Raw genomic sequence first — 15417 nt, forward strand, 5'->3', positions numbered from 1 at the left:
CTTGCTAAGGGGATAAGTGTGTCCTGTCATTCAGGATCCAGCTTTTTTTCTCTGGGTCTTACTCCAGAGCTTTCCATCTGAGAAAGGCCTCAGGGAAGGCCTGTTATTTTCTGAGAGGTAATTTGGAAAAGACAACCACAAGCAGAGAAGTTACACGCAATAATGTAATTATTGTGTGTTAGTTGTCTTTTTACCAGAACAAATTAAGCAACAGAAACTCCCATGCTTTTGTTTCAGAGATAGTCAAGATAATTAGTTCTCTGAGCTTTCCAGGCCCACTTTCCCACTTGTGTGTAGGGCTGTGTGACACAGGTACTGCTAAAATACAAGGTATTTTGACTCATGTAGAGATGATTTTTTTACTGACTTCAGAGATGAGAGAAGGGTATGGTCTCTGGCTGACGATACAGGTGAGACCAAGGGTAAAGGGGAAACAAAATACGTCCTCCTCCCTCAGAGGTTACAGTGCAATTGTTGTCCGGGCAGCTCTTGACGGAGAGGAGAAGGGAGAAAGATACATACTATTGTTCCCCCTTGTTAGATGTGGATGTGGATAATATCTCCTTAGAGTATTTCCTACGGAGATTTGCATGCTGCACAGTGTATTTTATCAGCTATAACCCTAAAGGCACAGCATGTATCTTGCGAAAGTTGTGTTCAGCCATGGCTGCTTGAACTTGTGTGCTGATTATTTTTCGGGGACAAAGAGGATTAGAGGTGATAAAATCTTGCATTTCTGTAGGATCATTCTTGAAGGACCAAAAAGACATTAATTAAGCTTCCCAAAAGACCAGTGCATAGTGAAGCAAAATGCAGTACAAAGAGATTAAAAGTCCTGTTTTCAAATTTGCTTCCCAAAGTACCTTTAGTTACAATAACTTTATGCATTTACATTTGACAGAGACTTTTACCTGTCTATGTAAGGAGGCTATAGCTGCCCCAGAAAACATCTCAGCAATACAACTTCTGGGCGATAACCACAAAAAATGCTTCTTCCCTCTTACAAAAGTTATTCCAAGTCAGAGAGAAGTTTATTGGTAACTGAAAATCTACCTTGAAAATAACCTATTTTGAACTTACTTCTAGAACTTACTTCTAGGAAGGTTTATTTAAAGTTTCAGAGGAATGTGCCAGTGCTTATTTTAGGAGCTCATTCCTTTCCCTCTTTCTGGCTAAATAGGATTTTTGTCTTGAGCAACACAGTCCTCAGGTAGGGGGTTATGGTGCTAGTGAATCCCAACCAAAGGTATGTGCTCATCTGGCTGGTGAAATCCTCTTGGCAGGAGCATTCCCTTGACCTGCTGTGTAAAGTTCCCAAGACCATATCTCAGGAGGACAGGCACCCCTGACACCTCGTGTGTTGTAGGTGGGAGAAAGACATTATTATACATAACAGATAATGGTTCACATACAACTTGGCCTGAAAGGTCTGATTTTACATTCTTCTAAATGAAACTTGCAAATGTGAAAAGAACATGATAAACCCACTCTTCACAGTGCTTTTTTTTCCGTGGTTCCAGTGATCTAAGCCTGCATGAGCTCAGTTAAACAGGTTGCATAATGTTTGGCTCCCCATTTTGAAGTCTGCAGCTATTATACTAGTTTCTATGTAATTTATTTCTGGTCTTTCGCTAGCATTAGGTAAGGAAGAGGCTCAGTTTTCCATGCTAAAAGTAATTGTTTTCCATGGAAGGGTCCACTTTCTGTTTTCTCTCTTCAATCTCATGGAATTACAAACTTGTAGGATTAAAGAATTTTCTAGCTCTAATAAATATCTCTGATTACTAAAAGAATTGGTACAGAAACTAAGATTAAAAACAGATAAATGTATTTCCATTAGTAACAATGCAATGGAAAAATAAGGGAAAATAAGATGGAACTTAGAGAAGCTGCTTCAAAATTCATTTATAATATTTTCAAATTGCTGAAGACTAATGCTACCATATGCCCAGATTTTTCAATCCCCTTTCTGTCTAGAAAGTGGGGGGGGGGGAGTTCCTGTATTTGCTTGGAATTTCTAGAGTTACCAGGTACCTTTCAAGCCAGATACTACTAAGCAGGCCATATGGAAATCACTGACTTGTTCATGAACGATACTTGACACTATGGGAAGTATCAGCAACTATGTGAATGTGGATTTTATATATGTTTATATATATATATAAATATATATATAAAATATATACATACACACATATATCTACCATGCCTCTTCTTTGCTATACCATAAATGCTGCACAATGACACAGCTGCCCTAGTGAACAGAAGTTACCTTATTAATACCAAGGGAAATCTCTGGGCTTTTCATTGCATGGCCTGGCTTTTAATGGGATAAACTTCTGCTGCTGGCTTTGCCACCGACTTGCACTGATTGCTCAGACAGCCCAGCAATGTTGTCACTTGTGCACACATCCACGGCAGCAGCACCAGTGCCACACTGCACATCCAGCCCCATCTGACCCAGGACCTGATGCACACGCTGGGATCTCCTGAATGTTTGACTCTGCAGCAGCATGGCCAGAGCTGCTGCTGTGCTCAGCTGTGCCCGAGGGCTGCAAGGCATTCACCCATAAAGTCTAGACAAAGGTAGAAAATCCTAAAAATCTGCTCTGACAGGATTTTCATTTAGATAAAGGAGAACAGTCCAGGAGACTTTGGCTTGCAGTCACATTAGGAAAATTGTGCTTTTACTATTGCAGTTTGTTTCATTTGAAGGGTAAAACGATTTTATTATACCAGTGCAAAGCAACCCTGCGTGTCTAACAGACTAAGTGTACTTCACTCCCATAATGTACAAGAACTCCTATACCAGTAAGGCATTCCCAGTTTAAGTACAGCCTGTGTTTTCAGTCATTCATCTCCAAAATGGTAGAAAACTTCTCTAAAAAAGGATATGGTGAGAATTCAGCCATTAGTAAATGAGCAGTGCTTTCAGATCATCACAAAGAAAGTCCAATTGCATAAAGGATTATATATCAATATTATATAATCTTTTTCAAGGGTTTATAGCTTTATAAAAGCATAGAATGAAAAATGTTTCTGGCTTGCAAACAAAAAGTGACTGCTTTGAGTGTTTGAAAATGGTGCTTTACTAATTTGTTAAAAAACATAAATCCATTTAGTACCTATGAGACACATTTCTCAGCTCAAAAACTGTAAAGAGCATTTCTAATTGTCATAATGATTTTACAGGTTTTCTTCTGTCATACTGGACCAGCTCTTCATGTGTTTCAGTTTCCCATTATTGTGTCTACATATGGCACATACTGGTTCTTTATGAACATGGAAATTCAGGAAAACAACATACGTCTCTTTAAATGAGAGACAGATCAGAATAAAATACATAATTATTTATTTAAAGCCTAAAAACCAAGTCATTAATTTATTTTCATGAGCACAGGCTGCCATATGACATTTGTTTTGTAGGATGACTCATATATTTGGACTTTATACCAAGCCATGAATGTCCTGTCTGACTTAGAATTCCCTATGTACTGCATATGCTGTTGAAAGTGTTTCCAACCTCCAGTAGCTTTTAAAAGTTGCAATTACCAGCAAGATCCCAAGTGAAGAGAAAAGTGAAAGAATGGGAGAGGTCACTGACTATGGCTGGCAATTTTCCTGCTATTGGCAAGGCCAAATACAGTGAAGCAATAGCAACATTTTTAGAGTAACTCAGGTTGTGCCTAAGGTTGTCAAATTATGGGCATTGCATATTGAAAGATACAAAGTGTGACTCTTTGTTTGCTTCCTGAGATACTTGTGGACTCTTGCACTCCATGCTCCAGAGCAGCACTAGCAGCAGTGCCACGCCTGCAGTGACCACTGCAGGTTTGCCTGTGGGCCACCAAAGAAGCAAACCCTCAGCCTCACCCTTCTTGTACGCATTTGGAGAGGAAGCACGAGAGGAGCACACACTGCTCCTGCGCCAATCACTGCTACTGTCTCTGGGTGCCTGCCTGCCACACATCTCCCACATTTCCCTCTCCGAGCTGGATCGCTGCCTCGCTGCCATGAAGGACACGCATCCGACCATGCAGCTAGGCTTGTGCTGGGTGTAGTTGGTGCCAGCAGGACATAGCAATTAACCCCTTTAGTAAATGCAGTATCTGTGGGCTCAGGGGGGTTAAATGAACAATCATGAAGGATGGTTCCAGCCTTCATTAGCCCTGGGCATTGGATTACAGCGTTTTTTAAGGCCCCGCTCTTCTCTGTACTGGCAGTGACTTTCAGTTTGAAAAGAGGTCTGTTTTCAGATGCCCTAATCCACTCAGCAAGAACAAACTCACCTGGTTAAGCCTGACTACATAAACAGATTAGGCAGCTGTCATGCACCAACAGACATATAATATGAGATGACACGATATGATAAACAGCATATATATTGTTTGGAAATTTCTAACTCTTTAGGTTGAGATTACTTATGGAACACACAAAGGCTGACTTTTATTTGACCGTTGTCTCTGTTTCTCCAGGACAAACACTCATTCACTAATTCGTCACACATGTTGCATTCATTCAAGCTTCATGCACACCTTGTTCACTGTGAGTCAGATTCTCAGCTGCTTTCTTTGCAAACCATTGGAAATCAATGGATGTGGAAGTGATTCACAAGCAATGAAAACAGAGATGTGCTTTTTTTTCTCTTTACTGGGAAAAGGCTTTTGGGATAATAAGCATGAATTTCAGCAAATTTGGGCTATGATACAATGACTTTTCAAGAGGATTTGAGAAAAATGGATCTACATCCTCTTGCCATATGCTTTCTGCTATGAACATCTGGTTCCAGTGAGATCTCACTGTGGGATATTTTGTAATGCAAAAATGTGTTAAGTGACTTTTGCTCGGAGAAAGGCTTGGTCACAGACCCTTTATCCTCAATGTTATACATACATAAGGCTCCAGTCTGTACACTACACGTCTGGGGATAATTAAATATCTTCAACCAACCAGGAGGCATTGATCTTAGCAGGAATAACAGCCAGGCTGCAGACAGACACATTGGAGTTTGTTGTGAGATCTGGGTGAGATGGAGCAACACGGAAGAGAACCCATGGCACAGAAAATAGCACAATATATCGTGTGCTAATGGTATATATATTTTTTTTTTTTGCTGACTACTTAGCCAGTCATTCTTTCCTCTGAAACCATAGCCTTTGGCAATTAAAGCAAGGCAAAAAATTTTTCCTTAAGCAGTCACTGAAATTTAAACCTGTTCATTGACAAAATTTATTCATGACCTCTGGTAATTTCTAACTTAATGGACTGAAACTTGAGGGTTTATATGTCTTCTTTCAAAAATAATATATATTCTGGATGTATACACATAATGAATATACATTACTGTAGCTCCAGTTTTAAGGTCTTGATTTCCCTATGTGGCTAATGATTCTGCCTTTCAGAAATTAAATGTCCACTATTTTTGCAATCTTAAAGTCTTCTGAGGAAAATAAAGTTGAATACTCAGAATCTGAGATTCTCACAGTATAGGCACTATTTTTTGAGCTTTTGCCTCTCATCATCTGGCAATTAACTTCTGGCATTGTTTGTATATATGATTGTCTCAGGTTTGCCAGTCACCCTGAGCAGCTTTTACCCAAGTGATAGAGAAGGTGACTCATTGCTGTGCCTTAGAGTTCACTGCCACATAAAATCCTTTTATCCAAAACCTATGTAACGGGCAAGTCAATTAGTATTTAAATTAAATAAGAGCACCCTGTCACCATTTTTTCTATCCAAAACAGCTGAATGGGTGCTGTACCCGATGTAATGAATAAGGAAAGTAGGTGGGAAGAATGAGGAAACAACAGAATTAGTTTGGTAGAAGCTTCCTGAAAAGGCAGATGCTCTCTGTGGGATAGAGGGCTATAAAATAGCCTGAGCAGGAAGCTTTGCAATGGGGAGGGCTGAAAAAAGACAAGTGGCAAAATGTTTGTCCAAGCTGGGCATTAACACACTCAGGCTGCAGAGTGGCCAAAAAGGGGAATTTTCTGAGATTCAGAGCCAGAGAAGACTGAGATGTGGGGTACAGCAGAGAAATCGGATAAAGAGAAACAGTCCAACAAAGCTTGGACTGCTTATGTTGGGAAGCCCTGGGAAGGTGTTCAGGTTGTCAGGTATGCAGCAGGCACAAGCAATGAGGAAAAGTTCCAGGAATGGATCTTACTCATGTAATTGGGCCTGGAGCACAAGTTTGGTTTTCAAAAGAGTCATAGTACTTAACCCCGTAGTTTTTTTATCAAAGACTTTTAGATTTTGGAACCAGGCTGGCCATGTCTATGCATCCCTCCATATGACCAGACGTGTTCGGGGTGAAAAGAGCTTCTGGTAGCACATCTTTTGTGAAAAAGTCAGACAGCTCTAAAAAATTTCTTCCATGATGCTCCTTAACTGGAATTCTGTAACTTTCCAAACACACTGCCAAAACCAACACTCCTTCAAAATATTTGGCACAGTAGGGATGGTGGCCTCTGAGGTGAAGAAGTTAGGTTCTTTTAAATGTGAGTTAACTCTGAAACCTAATAATGCTAAATTAACTTTAGGCACAAATTTTGAAGTCTGACTTCGTCCCAATCAAAACATTAAAAAAACTAGAACAATCTGTGCAAACTGCAAGACCACCAGCTCACTGTGGTTTTGTAAAATAGGTGGAAGAGACCTACTGAAATAAGCTTGGAGGACTGAGAAGATTTTCTCTCTTCTGTTACAAGCTGGATTAGCTGCAAGAATAACATGGCATTAGGGGAGATACTCAAGTGCCTAAACATAGGTGACCGGTGTATTTCAGATAAATTCTGGTGAGCTGACAGGTATATGGGAAACGCATGACCTTCTACAATGAACCACGAGACCATAGGGCATCTAAACTGTGATGGACATATATGTTTAGGTACTCAAATCACACCCTAGGTGTGTTCCAGTGGAACTATCATGGCAGTTTGCCCTTCATGTTTTTAGAAATCCATTCCTGAATAGCTGCAATGTGTCCCCAGAGGTGATTAACAGGCCTGAGGTGAACTGGCACAAGGGTTCAGCAGCACAGCTATGTGAATAAATTCTAGCATGCACATTTTATACCCCGAATCACTGTGGGAGTATGTGCTAAGCCAAACCCTATTGTTCCCCACCAGGGCTGGGAGCTGAACCAAGCCCTTTTCCTTGTGAGGGATATCTGACCCACTGTCACCCCACATTTGTCCTTCACATGCTTTTTCCAGCTGACCCTTCTCTTCCCAGAGGTTTCAACTGTCTCACGTCTGTTTGCTTGTTTAACCACTCTGCCAAAGCTATAAAATGCTCCAGCTTTATATCTCTATGTATAATGAGATGTAACACATTTTGTTTAATGCTAGAAGCGGTCTAAGCTAATTTCCACAACGGTCTTTGAAAAGATTAAGATCACTGGAGTAGGTGGCTCCAGTTTGCTCCATGGTGCCTGTGGTGCTATGAGATGTCCTCTCCTCTCCTACCTGCATGGACAGGATGTGTGGCTGAGTCCAGGGCAAGCTCCAGCACCAGTCAGCTGCCAGCTGCCTTCCCTGTGCTGGAAGCCAGCAGCTCTTTGGTGCTTCTGGTGCTAAGGCTCGATATGGCATGAAAGCAATCTTGTCAGTCAGGGAGAGAAGCATTATTACTCAGATCAAAGTCAGGATTTTTTTCCTGTTTTGAGTCACAGTTAGAATTATTATGCTGTATCTTCTCTGTCATATTAAAGTTTTGAGTGACTTTAACTCAAAATAAAATACTTCAACTAGTGCAATTAATGCCTTTAACACATTTGAGAATTTAAAATTATTATCCTTGACTGTGGCATAAGAGTGGGGAAAAAAAAAAAAAGAAGAGAGACTGAGATTCTAACTTTATTCCAAGCATTAAACCATGTATAAATTGTAAGGATTCTGGACAAGGGGATTAAAATATGATCTCAAATTATTAAAAGGCTTTAACACACTAAGAGAGTTCGCAGCCTTTGGCGCTGCTAACGTAGAATGTTTCAGTAATGCTTAAACAACTTTTCTGCAGATTCTTCTTTTTTTAGTTTCTTTGATCATACTTCTGTCTTCATAGCAGTAAAGGGAAAAGTTACAAGCATAACACCAAAATGCCTGGGCAGGCCAGGCACTAAAACAAAGAACCCTAGCTTCAAATCATGTCATTTAATTGTCTTCCAGTTGCCTCTCAGCTATCAAAATGCTCAGCTATTGAAAGCTAAGACATGTTGCCTTGATGCTTAAGAATAGGGTAAAGTACTAATGTGGCTTTCCACAGCATTTGCCACTGGGGTAGTTCAAGAACCTCCCCAGCTAAATAAACCAAAATAATGTCAAACCCAAAATGCCCAAAGTAGACTATAAGTAAGAAAACCCATCACACTCATACAGTATGGTATTGTCTGTGCAGACAAGCAAAGAGGAAGCAGAAAGCAGGAGCCTTTCTCCTCTGAATTTGCGCTGGAAAGGGTGACTATTACCAGATATAGAGGACAGGCCACTGCCTGGGAAGAAGGGATCAGCCAGCAACTGAAGGCGCAGTCAGGCTGAGTTTTAGGGAGGCCAGCATAGCTCTGCTGGCAGGATAGCTGCTGCCCCAGCAAAAGGAAAGTGGTTAAAACCCCAAGGCAAGATGAGAAGTAACTGGGCAGCCTGAGTAAACTCCTGTATCTGAGGGCAGGATAAGCAAGTCAGATGGAAATTTCCACCCCAAGCAGTCTGTGGGGGAACTAGGGCAAAAGGAGCCTGCAGGGCTCAGACACAACCTCTGCTTTGTTTATGTTATCAAAAGAGTGCAGGAACATGTTCTGAAACACCAGGAAATCCACAGTCAGGGCAAGATGTAGAGGAGCAAACACTGATGCAAGGGCAAGAAGACCTCTGCAAACAGAAAGCCCTGGTGAAGCCACCATATCATTCACTGCAAAAGGACCTAAGCACATGGAGAATGGGACAATTTTGAAAAACTGAGAGCTCTTTTAGACATCAGAATTGAAGATCTGGACATATAGTCGTCTTTGCTGTCTTTATTTCACCAAACATCTTGCACAATGACCACAATGAACACCTGTAGTAGTTTTCTACCTCTTTTCTGCAAGACATTCAAGCACAGGAGGATACCAGCAGCGGAACCCTGCTTCTGTCCCTCATAAAAGAACTGCTGGGCCATCACAAAACAGTGTAGCTTATCTTTCTATAGCTATCATTCATTAGCGTGGCACCTTGCCTTCCTCTGATTCATCGATACATCTTTAAAAATGAGGCCAGTGACAGCATGGACAATAACTGAACACACAGGTGTTTCATTGTATAGTATGCTGAACAAGAAGTACATCTTTGTACCACTTTGTACCACTTCTGTGGTTCCAAAGCTTAAAGCAAATATGAATAAATTTAACTCCACTTCCTAGAGAGGCAGATTTCTCTCCGTTTTGTAGAGAGGTAAAGCTAAGCACAAAGGGGCAAGATTTTCAAAGATATTGAAGTGCCTGAAGATGGAGAAATGCCTTTTGGGATTTGCAAAAGTGCTTATGCAGAGTAGGTACCTGTCTCCCACTGAGATCAGTGTTTTGTATCTGTTCAACAGATGCAAATCTGACAGCTGGCTCTGTTAGAACAATATTTGCTGAGGGTAAATCAACTATGCACAACAGAGAACAGAGACAGGACCCATGCTCTGCTTTCCTCCTGACATAGAACTGGCATGACGTTCACATGACACAGAGATCTTGTACTTTTGTCTACAAGGGGCTTCTGACCACCATCATTCATGCTGTGCCACGCTTGGCTGCTCTCTTGCCATAACCACCATCTCCAGGAGCTCCTACAAGTTGCTCTGGGTAATCTTGTGCTATTTTTCCTAAAGCAACTGCCCTCAGCAATCTTGTCAGCCTTTTCCTGCAGCAAACATTCAGCATTCAGTCACAGATTTGCTTTCTGCTTGAAACAGTTACAACATCTTTTAATGTCTGAAGACCTAAATAATTTTTAATGCATCCATTCTAGGTATCCAACCCTTGGTGTGCTCAGAAAAGAATATCCAGAGGCTTCTGGGCTGAGCCTGTGGAGAGCTGCATTCAATTCCATCACCTGATGATGATTTTCCATATTAATTTAGCAACTGAACTCGGAAGAATGAATCCACAAAAACACTGGGATAGCTAATGTAAAAGTTTACGTACCAGCAAAATTCCAGTTGTTTAATCTGTGCGTGGAGACGCCATGAACCCCTTCACCTACTGCTGCCATTGCATACTGCAATTTGACACCTGTGTGACAGCCAAGTCTGTCATTGGGAACTGGAAGGTGAACACTGCAGGTGTGTTCAGGGCAGGTGTATGTCTGCAAAATCATCCAGAGTATGGGGTCAGCAGCCCTTGCCCAAAACAATGTCCAAGAAGCTCCTGCCTGCATTCCCTCTCAGAGGTGGGTAAGATTCAGGTCCCTTCATCAGAAATGATTCAAACCAACATACCCCATCTCCAGCTAAAGGACAATCAGGCAGACAGTCAAAGTATACAAGAGGGAACATCAACCTGGAGCTAAGCAGACAGTAAGGGAGACACCCAAATTCCTGTCCCGGACCTGCAGCCTATGTACTTTGACCATTGGTGATTTAATGCAGTATTCAGCTTTGTGATAGTAATTTGCATGTTGTGAGTAATTTGTGGTAAACATGCATCTCTACATATGGTCTGGACCAAATGAGCATTTTCATATGGAAAGAGTGAAAACATTTAGACTGCTTTGGTGCTGTGCCTTTTTTGTGTGCTTGGGACCAGGAGTTTGTTGGCTTGAGGGCTTGGGTTACTGACATTGCTAAGCCCGCTCCAAGCCACGCAGGCTGGGGCGTCAGTGCTGTAATCCTGAGCAGGATGCCTACTCGTGACAAGCACGCTCTGAGAGCGAGGATCAAAAACAACAATTGAAAAACAGCCTACAGCAAAATTCATTACCTGTGGATTCAGCACTAATGTTCCAGGGTTATACATGCTGCTCAGTATTTTATCTGCAGTCAAACCAGATATGTGAGCTCCCAAGAAAACATCTCTCTTTGCCACAAAAAGACTGATACTTCTTATTTAGACAGAAGGAAAGGCAAATAAATTTAGGAAAACATTCTATTCCTCACTTAGGACTTTTGTGGTAATTGAAACAAACCCCCAAGAACATTGGGAAGAGATGCTCCTCAGCACATGCACATGGTCTGGCTCAGCGTTGGGTTCAAAGGCGAGCACATCACTAGAGCACAGCATGGTGTGCATGGGAATGGGCCACTCGCTGGCAAGCCTTTGTCCTTTGTTCAGTCACTCCATAGCTCAAAGGAAGTTTGTAGGACTGAGAATGCAATATTGAAAAATAAGCAAAGAACTTTAATTACATACTCATCACTGTACTTTATAAATGTCAAAGAGACACTGTCAAATTCAAAACACATTTGAAAACACAATTTTGCTATTGATATTCTTTGTTTTAAAAGCCAGAGAAAATGTAAGACATATTTACTTTTCTCTGTCATAGTGTTTATTCATTGTTAAGCATTTATACACTTAATTCATTGTCAAAAGCAACACAAGTTTGTTCTTCATTCCTCCTCTATTTTGTACCATTTTCTGTTTACTGGAAGCAAACAGCAAAAAGCTTTTAAATTTCTTAATCCTTTATGGTTATAATCTTTAAAACTTCTTCATGGAAAAACTTGCTTGTTTATGTTGAGCTCTCTGTCTCTATCTATACACGAGAGAGGGAAATACATAAAATATATTTTGAATTTGCATTACCTGATGGCCACATTAGTTTCCATGTTCTAGAAGACTCTGATCATCAGCAGAGAGGATAATTCACAGCAAAGCAGGAGAGGAAAACAAATGCCCAAGTTCAGTGCCTTACCCAGGTAGGTGATAAGTAATTGAGGTAAGGTAGGTAACAAAATCTTTCTAGAGATATTAAAGCCTTGACTAACAAAAGCTACTCAAAGAAAAACACTTCTCAACATAAATTCAAGTGCTAGCACCTGATTTTATTCATGATGCAGCATATGTGCTGATTAAACATCAGAAAAGCTGTGATAAATTCTTCCTTATTCATCTTGCTTACAGATGATTATAGAAAATAATCTGTTGCCAATCTAGTTCCAGTCAAAATGACAGAACATTCTTTTGATTTGATGACACTAAGAGACATGAAGTGATATAAATTGGGCAATTTCATCTTCCAAAGAGAGAAACATCACAAGTTTGGCAGTTTGATATATGGACACTTTAAAATAAGGTCCTGTATTAATCACTCTCGGAACTGGTTTTGTGATGATTTCTCCTAGCTCCCTCCCTTCTGCCACCAACTCAGTTCCTCAGCAGGGCAGGCTGTTCCTGGCTCCCAGCCATGAGGAACATGTACATCAGGATGTTTCTTAACTCTTTTTATTAAAGATTCCACAAGCTTGCCCCAGGCAGGAGACTGTATAATTTTGCTGATGAACTGTACATGCCGCTCTGAGGGCAGCACTCCCTGCTATCCTCCCTTGTTGGCTGCAAATCTGTCCCAGCATCATCAGAGTCTTCAGGTGGACTTCATCAGTTGTAGTCATCTTATCAGCTAGGCACAGACTCTCCTAATGGCTTGATAAATATTCTGGCATCCCCATATCACTATCCAGAGACTCAAATCATGCCCAGTACTTACTGCTGCTATTACTACAGAGTTACTGCCAATGACTCTTTCACTTATCTCTGTAACCAGAGACATTGAATAGTTCTTTTTATGTCTCCACTCCCGGTCATCGAGGACAAAATTCATATAGAACTGTCCTCCACCTGGATATGAAAGCATACTGCCCTTGTGAAATTTAAAGAAAAGAATTAGTCTGTGTAAGAAATGCATTCACACAATCCCATCCCTAGCATGCTAATGTAAATGTGTACTGCACCTGATTTTTTAATTCCTGACACAGGAACACTGTCTGTCCAAGTCTCCCACAAGGCCACCTTGTACTTGCCATGGGCCTCAAAGCATATGTGGGTGAAATAATTTGTACACTCCCTGCATCCCAAGCTAAGTAAATATGTATGATACATATTTTGGCTTCAGTCAGAGGAATATGATGGCTGTCAGTGATTTGCAACTTTTTCTCATGCAAAGCCTTCATCTTTAATCCTCCTCCCATCCATCTGGGCTCTAAGATGTTCTTCTCCAAATAAAATAGTCTGAGATTCTATGCTCTAAAATCAAACTGGGGGAAGAATGAGGCAACAAAGTAAGCGGACTTTACTGCCATTTGACGATATTCAAGTGAAATCCTGGAAGATTAAATTGTCCCCCGTACATGGAGGGTTTACATATATTTTATAGCACTGTCTAGACTGCCCCCAATGTTTCTGAGATAACCAGGGCAGTTAAGATGTGTGGTTTCCCCCTTTTTTTTTTTTTTTCTGCTTTAGAATGGCCTTACATTCATCTTAGGAGGACTGAGAAGTGTACCACAAAGTAAAGGAGGCAAAGGCAAAATGGTCTTTGTAGTGTACCCTGATATGGAAACAATGAAGAGATGGTTTGGAGACATGCAAAAAGAAGGGTGAAGCGGAATTGTGGTGTGGGAGAGAAAAAGTGAGATGAAAAAAGATAGCAAATTAAAGGAAAAACTGAGTCAGGAAAGAGAAAAAAGAAATTGGATAAGATGGGAATGAGTCAAGAAAAGAATATATAAGATTGAAGCAAAAGAAAAACACAAAACATTGATGAAAAAGAAAAGTTTTAAATTGAAGACCTTTTCAAGTTTATGTTAGACTAGCACAATAAACCATGGACCTCAGCACATGACATCATGTGGACACATGCCATCATGTGGACACATGCCACGGGAAGATGATTGACAGGTTAATCAACTGACATCACGAGAAGCAGACACATGGAAGAAAATTATATGTAACCTGACAGAATAATTACTTTCATCATCTCTCATACAGGTCCCCTCAGGCAGAAACCTGACTCCTAGACCAAAAGATAGGGACAACTATCACCACAGACAGAAGTATTTTTCTCCCTGGTTACATTCTGAGGCATTTCTTCCATTCTTCCAGTCGGAAAACCATGAGAACGGAATGTATTCTATGATCAACATGTAGCCAGGATGAGTATTTCCAGCACCAGAGAATCATTTAATAACATCTGCAATCAAGATGTCTTGGGAGGAGGGTTTTTTTGTAAATCTGCACCCTCTGCAGTCCTTGCGGTTGATACAGAAAGCCGTTTATATTATGCCGGATTTTCACTTTGAGACTGAAAACAGGCACTGCAATAACCAACCCCTCCTTTCCTTCCAAGGATATCTGTTGTGATGGGACACAGTTTTGAGAGAGGAAAAAAATGCAGCTACTGTATGGGAAGTCCCCCTAAGTTATGACTACTTTGTGCTCTTCAGATGCAGACCCAATTTGAACACTGGTAACCATAATTCAATGATTTGAGGTGATAACAATTGACATGCCAAGTTCAGTTTGAGTTCTGGTAGCAACTTTCACCAGAGTTTAAGACCTGTCTTTGATTATAACTACATTAGCTAGCAAGGGAAGTGATGCATTATTATAAAGCTCAATCGAAAGAAAACATACTGTCCTTTCTGTGCACAAATAAGCTATCTGCAATCTGTTCCAAATTCAATTTGTGATGTAAAATGTGTATTTGCCTTCAGAAAACTGAGGTTAGATCAGCTTGTGTACAAGCATCTACCTTAATGACGGCTTTGGTTTGTGTGCTCAGGCAAGTGACATCTTCCAGCTGGGGAATGTCCCACACATATTTGACACTTTTGTTTTGTCCAAGGTTTAAGTGACTGATGACACTGAGCTGCCCACATGTTTCCACCACAACAGTCTCATGCATGGCCTCCCATGTTTGCACGGCACAGATGCTGGATAAGGAAACACCGTGCATCTTAGAACCAGCCTCAGCTTGGTTCCTCTCACTCACCACTTCCTGTGCCTTGTGCAGATGGGGATACCTCATTCCCTTGCATGCTGCCAACTCCTCCCACACACCCTGGCCCTCCCAGCTCTGCCTGCACTGCCCAAAGAGATCCTCAGCAGATTCTCCCCACCCTGAGCTGGTGCCACAGTGGCGTGACTTAAGATGCAGACAGACAAGGAAGTCTTACCTTGGTAGAAAACACCACCACCACCAGAGCAAGGCTCTGGGACAAACAAAACACAGTTTCTTTTCCTCACCCTCCAGCTCTCTTCAGAAATTCCTTCTGAACAATGAAATAGAAAAAAACCCTTCATATACGACTGCTTGTCCTATCAGACACCACAGAACTGCAGAATAGTAGGTTCATCTTTGATGCCCCCTCCCACCACCTGCATCTAAGTTTGACCTTTATAATCACAAAGATCAGCCTTTCAGAACTGCAGGAGAGGGGCTCAGAGGCAAATTA

Source organism: Aphelocoma coerulescens, chromosome 2, assembly GCF_041296385.1.
Source record: "Aphelocoma coerulescens isolate FSJ_1873_10779 chromosome 2, UR_Acoe_1.0, whole genome shotgun sequence".
NCBI classification, from domain to species: Eukaryota; Metazoa; Chordata; class Aves; order Passeriformes; family Corvidae; genus Aphelocoma; species Aphelocoma coerulescens.